At 43.0% G+C, this 4,939-nt stretch overlaps 1 long non-coding RNA gene across 2 annotated transcripts; it reads right to left on the reverse strand.

Moving 5' to 3' along the window:
* Positions 1 to 254: 254 nt before the first annotated feature.
* LOC123077155 (uncharacterized) lies at positions 255 to 3,058 on the reverse strand. 2 transcript variants are annotated; one of them, XR_006436466.1, is made up of 3 exons: positions 2,174 to 3,046; positions 1,667 to 1,823; positions 255 to 825 (listed from the first exon to the last, which is right to left on the reverse strand). It is a non-coding gene; the product is annotated as an uncharacterized lncRNA (long non-coding RNA). The 2 variants fall into 2 exon arrangements; XR_006436465.1 differs by having other exon boundaries at positions 1,667 to 3,058.
* Positions 3,059 to 4,939: the final 1,881 nt, after the last annotated feature.

Raw genomic sequence — 4,939 nt, forward strand, 5'->3', positions numbered from 1 at the left:
GTGCAACTCACGTGTTGAGAAAATTAATCATAACATATAGTTAACCCACGTTTCTACTTACAGATAGAAGAGAAGGTGTTGTATTTGAACCTGAATTGCTACAGAGATATATATGGCTTGGATTTAGCTCTATGGACCCCGATAAAGACAGATATTGCCATTCTATCTCATCATTTGCACCTTCTCTTTCACCATGTCAAACCACACAACTCTATTTCTTCAAAACCCATAGGAAGACATGCAGAACAAAGGTCTTCAAGATAGATCAAAATAAAGGCCTTAAAGTTGCAAGAAAAAACTCAGTCCTATATACAACACACAGGCAACTCTGGTTTTTCAAAACCGTGCCAAGCTTCTATGGTTACAATTGAGAGCGACTATTTCAGGCTTGAAAAGATTATTTTTCAGTCAGTTTTCCCTCCACCCTCACATATTATGCATCCAACGGACTGTCACCTTCTTTCTCTAGGCACACGCCACCAAACACGAACACCCACTCTGCAGCCTCGCCGCCCTGATCTGCCCGAGTTGCCGCTGCTGCCACCGGTCATCCCTCTAACCGACCTCCACCAGAACCCTACAACCCGCTGCATGTCCTCTGCCGACAACGCCAAGACAAGTTGCGTCTTCCCTGCCTCCGTCCAGGTCCTAGAACATCATCTTGGAGACGCCACCACAAGTTGCATCGGCCCTGCCTCCATCCAGGTCCTAGCTCTGCATCTTGGAGACGCCGCGGCAGGCAGTGTCGCCTCCATCTCAGCGTTAGCTCCATCTCACCTACTTCTCAGGCACATGTCGACCGACGTGGCTGAAAATTCCAGTCACCTGAAAGCATTCAATAGGCATTAGGACTTCACTTTTATCAGAGAGAGAATTAGGAATACACACACTCTGGCAGGTCAACATTCTGGTGCAGACTTCACTATCCCGACTGATTCCGTTATAGCAACAAGATGTTCCAAATTTTATCATGATCTCACATATGAGCTCAAAAATGAAAATAATCTGCTCACATATCCTAGCTCTGGATAATAGTAGTACTAAACAACTTGGGTTACATTTTTCATACTACCAAAATTACATAAACCCTTCCTGTCTAAAAAGATTTAGCATCAGGACATGCATGTGGTCCCCTTTTAAGAAATTAATGTAAATCAATTGATTAACCAACAATTCCTGTTTTCAAAAATTATAGAAATTATAGAAGTTTATTGGATTTCGGAATTGGTTTATCCAGTAAATTAAGGCCAGTTCCTGATACATAATTCAACCAAAACATGATTTCACCACAACCGTAGTAATTAGAGCAGAAGTTCCTACCCAATCTATCACCCCTATGGCCCTATACATATCACAAACTTCATTCAAAAATCAAAAAACATACTGCCGACTCAAAACCATCCAATACTCCTAGTCTTATACAGACTGCACACACTCGTAAACCAAACCCTCATTAAAACAATACATTAACCAGCTATACACCAAAATGTATGTACATATATATGTACCACCGATCTGTTGCTAGGTTGTACATATATTTTGGTCCAGTGATGCTCAAGACAGACCAGAGATTGCCCCCATCCTGAAGGAAGTGAACGAGCTAAGTAGAGTTTAATCTAGTTTTCAATTTAAGATTGTCCACAGACCAGCTAATGTTGCTGCTCACCTGTGTGCAAAAAATGCTTTGCCTGAGCGGCAAAGGTGTGCTTGGATAAATATGAATCCTAGCTTCGTTTTCAGCCTTCAGCATGACTATAACTCTACTTATTCAGTCCAGAAAAGCTCCTGATTCTGAAAAAAGTGCACCTGCATGAAACAACGATCTGGCAAAAAAAAACACTTAAATACAGTCAAATTCTTAAGAACAGAATAAAAGTATGCAGAAGGAGCAGCACATCTCTGTTTATAAGAAGTACACAAACCACAGATTTCATATTCGGGAAAGGAAACCAAGAAAAAGAAAACATAGGATCCATAAACGGAAGATTCAGTACCATTGCCGGTTCAAGTTCCAATTAGAACTTATATTTGTCCTAAAATTTCTTCAATGACTTCCTTTTGAGAATTTATAAACTCACCTGCTAATCTTCTCTTTCTTTGGTTTTTCATGTTACAAATACTTTCGGGATGACATCTTATAAAACACAAAGGCATGAAACTTAAAAAATCAAACCTGGAGAAGCAGGCTAGGAGGGAGAGCGACCATGGCACAGGCGCACATCACCACATAGGCGTGAAAGAAATCCAGCAACGAACGCTTGCCGATGGAGTAGTACTGCTATACATGTCTTCTATGAAATCAGTAACACTGATTACTGACCCTGATTGATGTAACCTCTATTGACCTTGATTGCCGGAATTAGTAGATAATGGAGCAGTACTAACCTTCTCTTGCTCTCTCAACTGGAGCATATGGAAAATTAGTAGAGCCCAAAAAGAATTAAAGCACAAATTAGATGGAATACAAAACAAAGCAACCTGTTCCCCTTATAGAGGAGGATTTTTTACTGACCGATGCAAATTAGAGAGTGAATCGTAGGGATCAACGAATCGCGGATGGCTTGGTGATTGCTCGCACCATCTGCACATGCCCAAGCCCGGGCCTAACCGGAGGGGAGCAGTTACCTGGCCGACGACGGTGCGGATTTCAAACCGGCAGGGGAAAGAGGCTTCCGCGCCGCCGTGTCGCGGGCTCGCGTGCGGCCTCGTTCGCCAGCGGCCGCCACACATGTTCCCACTTCGTGCTTTGGGAGGAAACCGGTGTGGCCGAAGACTCGAAGAGGCGAGGGGGAGCGGGAGCCGCCGCGCCGCGGGCTCGCGCGCGGCCTCCATCGCCGACCAGAGAGAGCACGACCACGCCTCCCCTTGTCTCCCGCTGGTGGCCACACTACTTCCCGGCTCCGGCTTCCAGCGCACGCCGCTCTGACGAAGAGCGCGACGACGAGGGCGTTGTGCCGGCGGCAGGGAGAGCGCCCGAGACGGTATCGCGGGGGCAGTTTCGGTGAGGATTGGGGGTTGCGTCATTGTAGTTTTTTTTTCTGAAATCGATTGCAGTTGTTGCAGGATAAGTGCGGAGGCGGATGACAGAGTTTTCGTCCGCTGTGTCGAATTGCTAAACGTACTTTTGACATGGATTATTGATTATCTAACGGTTAGATCCAAATACATGGGTCCGATCGTGAGGCTGTAATTTCTCCGTGTTGTTATGTGCAGGCTAGGCTGGGTGCACTTAGCGATGAAAAGGAGGATGATGTATCAATATTTGACTTCAATTTTTTTCTTGATTCTTCTGTGGAATGAAACTTTAAGTATTATAGAAAGGAATAGTTGCATGAAAATATGAATCAGAAGGCAGCCCATATTACTTTGATATCATGCAGACTATATTTTTTTGTTAAAAGGTATTGAGTACCGCAAAATTTACTAACGATCACAATAGATTGGTTTTGGAATGTACTAAACTCGAAATTAAATATCTACTAGCAAGATGCCCGTGCGTTGCACGTAACATCAAAATGCATTTGAATGAGTAGTTTTATCTTGTGAGAGAAAAGGGTGAACGAGGAAAGGCCTTATTTGCAAATGTGGAAAGAGGTGTGAGTATTTTTTTTGCAAAATTTCCATAGTTTCCTTCCTATCCATCAGATATAAATCGGACGACCTATACTGCAGGATGACAGGCACACCATGATAACCAACTGTAACACCCCAAAATTTTTTAACTATATTTTGTTAATTAAAATTTTGCCAGGAAATAAAATTTTCATTTTTCTGGTTTTTACCTTTCAGAATCTTTCTTTCCCTCTGAAATTTTTGGAGTATTTCCCTCTCAATGGAATATTTCAAAAATATTCTTGGACTTGTATTTCTTCCCAAGACCTTTCCTTTTATTACAGGAAATTATTTCTACAATTATTTTTTTCCTAAGTTTTATTCCTTAGAATAATTTCTCTTAAGGTTTAGAGTCCCATTTGCACTGCAACCATTGGTTTAATTCATTTAAAAATTTCACCAAAGCATGTAGATGTCATGTGATGTCCCTACATCACTTTTATGCAAAAATATCTTTAATCATTTGGAGATTTTGAGCTCTACCCCAAGTTTTTAAATCTGGTTCAGTTTGCAGTTTACCACTACAACCCATTAAAATAATTCTTTAATAATTCCACAAAAAATTGGGGATGTTAGTAGAAGCATATCATTCCATTTTTTTGCAAAAACCTATTGATGTTCTTTGGAAAAATTGAGCAAATCATCCTCATCTTCATTCTGGTCCATTTTGATACTTTCTACTACAACCATATTTTATCTTGATCATTTGCTCTTGATTTTTCTCCCACTTATAGAGCATCTTATCAAACCCTTAAGTGCAGGATATTGGACCATTTGGAAAACTTTTGATCCATGCAATAGTGACCTTGACTTTCTGTCCAGATTTGATTTTCTCAAAAACTTACACTAACAAGTTTCTAGTTTGGCCAAACTAACCTCACCACCCTCTTATTCACCTAAACAGACCCCAACCTGGAGTCTTTGGCCACTAGAGGAGGTGCCTAGAGGCTCCTGGCATTCTGTCGAACACCTTGAGTTCATGAACAGATTTGGCATGATCATAAGTTTGCATTACAAACTTGCCCCAGCATCCAAACCAACATGTCCACTAGCTTCCCAGCTAACTCTAACCTAGGCCTGTTCATCCCCGGCCCCATCCTAGCCTCCTAGCATGCCTTGGCATTTTGCCGAACACCTCGCGTGCGTGCTCTGGGCGCGCCCAGAGCGCACGTTTTGCACACGCACGTCCGAGCCGCCGCGTCTCGCCCCCGGCCCTTGCTCGCCTGCAGAGCTACCCCGCCCTCGTCCTCACATCACTGCACTCCAAGACCCCCTCTGGAGCTCTACAACGCCACCGTCAGAGCCCGTTTGGCGGCACGCCGGCGTC

This window comes from Triticum aestivum, chromosome 3D, assembly GCF_018294505.1.
Source record: "Triticum aestivum cultivar Chinese Spring chromosome 3D, IWGSC CS RefSeq v2.1, whole genome shotgun sequence".
In the NCBI taxonomy this organism is placed as follows: domain Eukaryota; kingdom Viridiplantae; phylum Streptophyta; class Magnoliopsida; order Poales; family Poaceae; genus Triticum; species Triticum aestivum.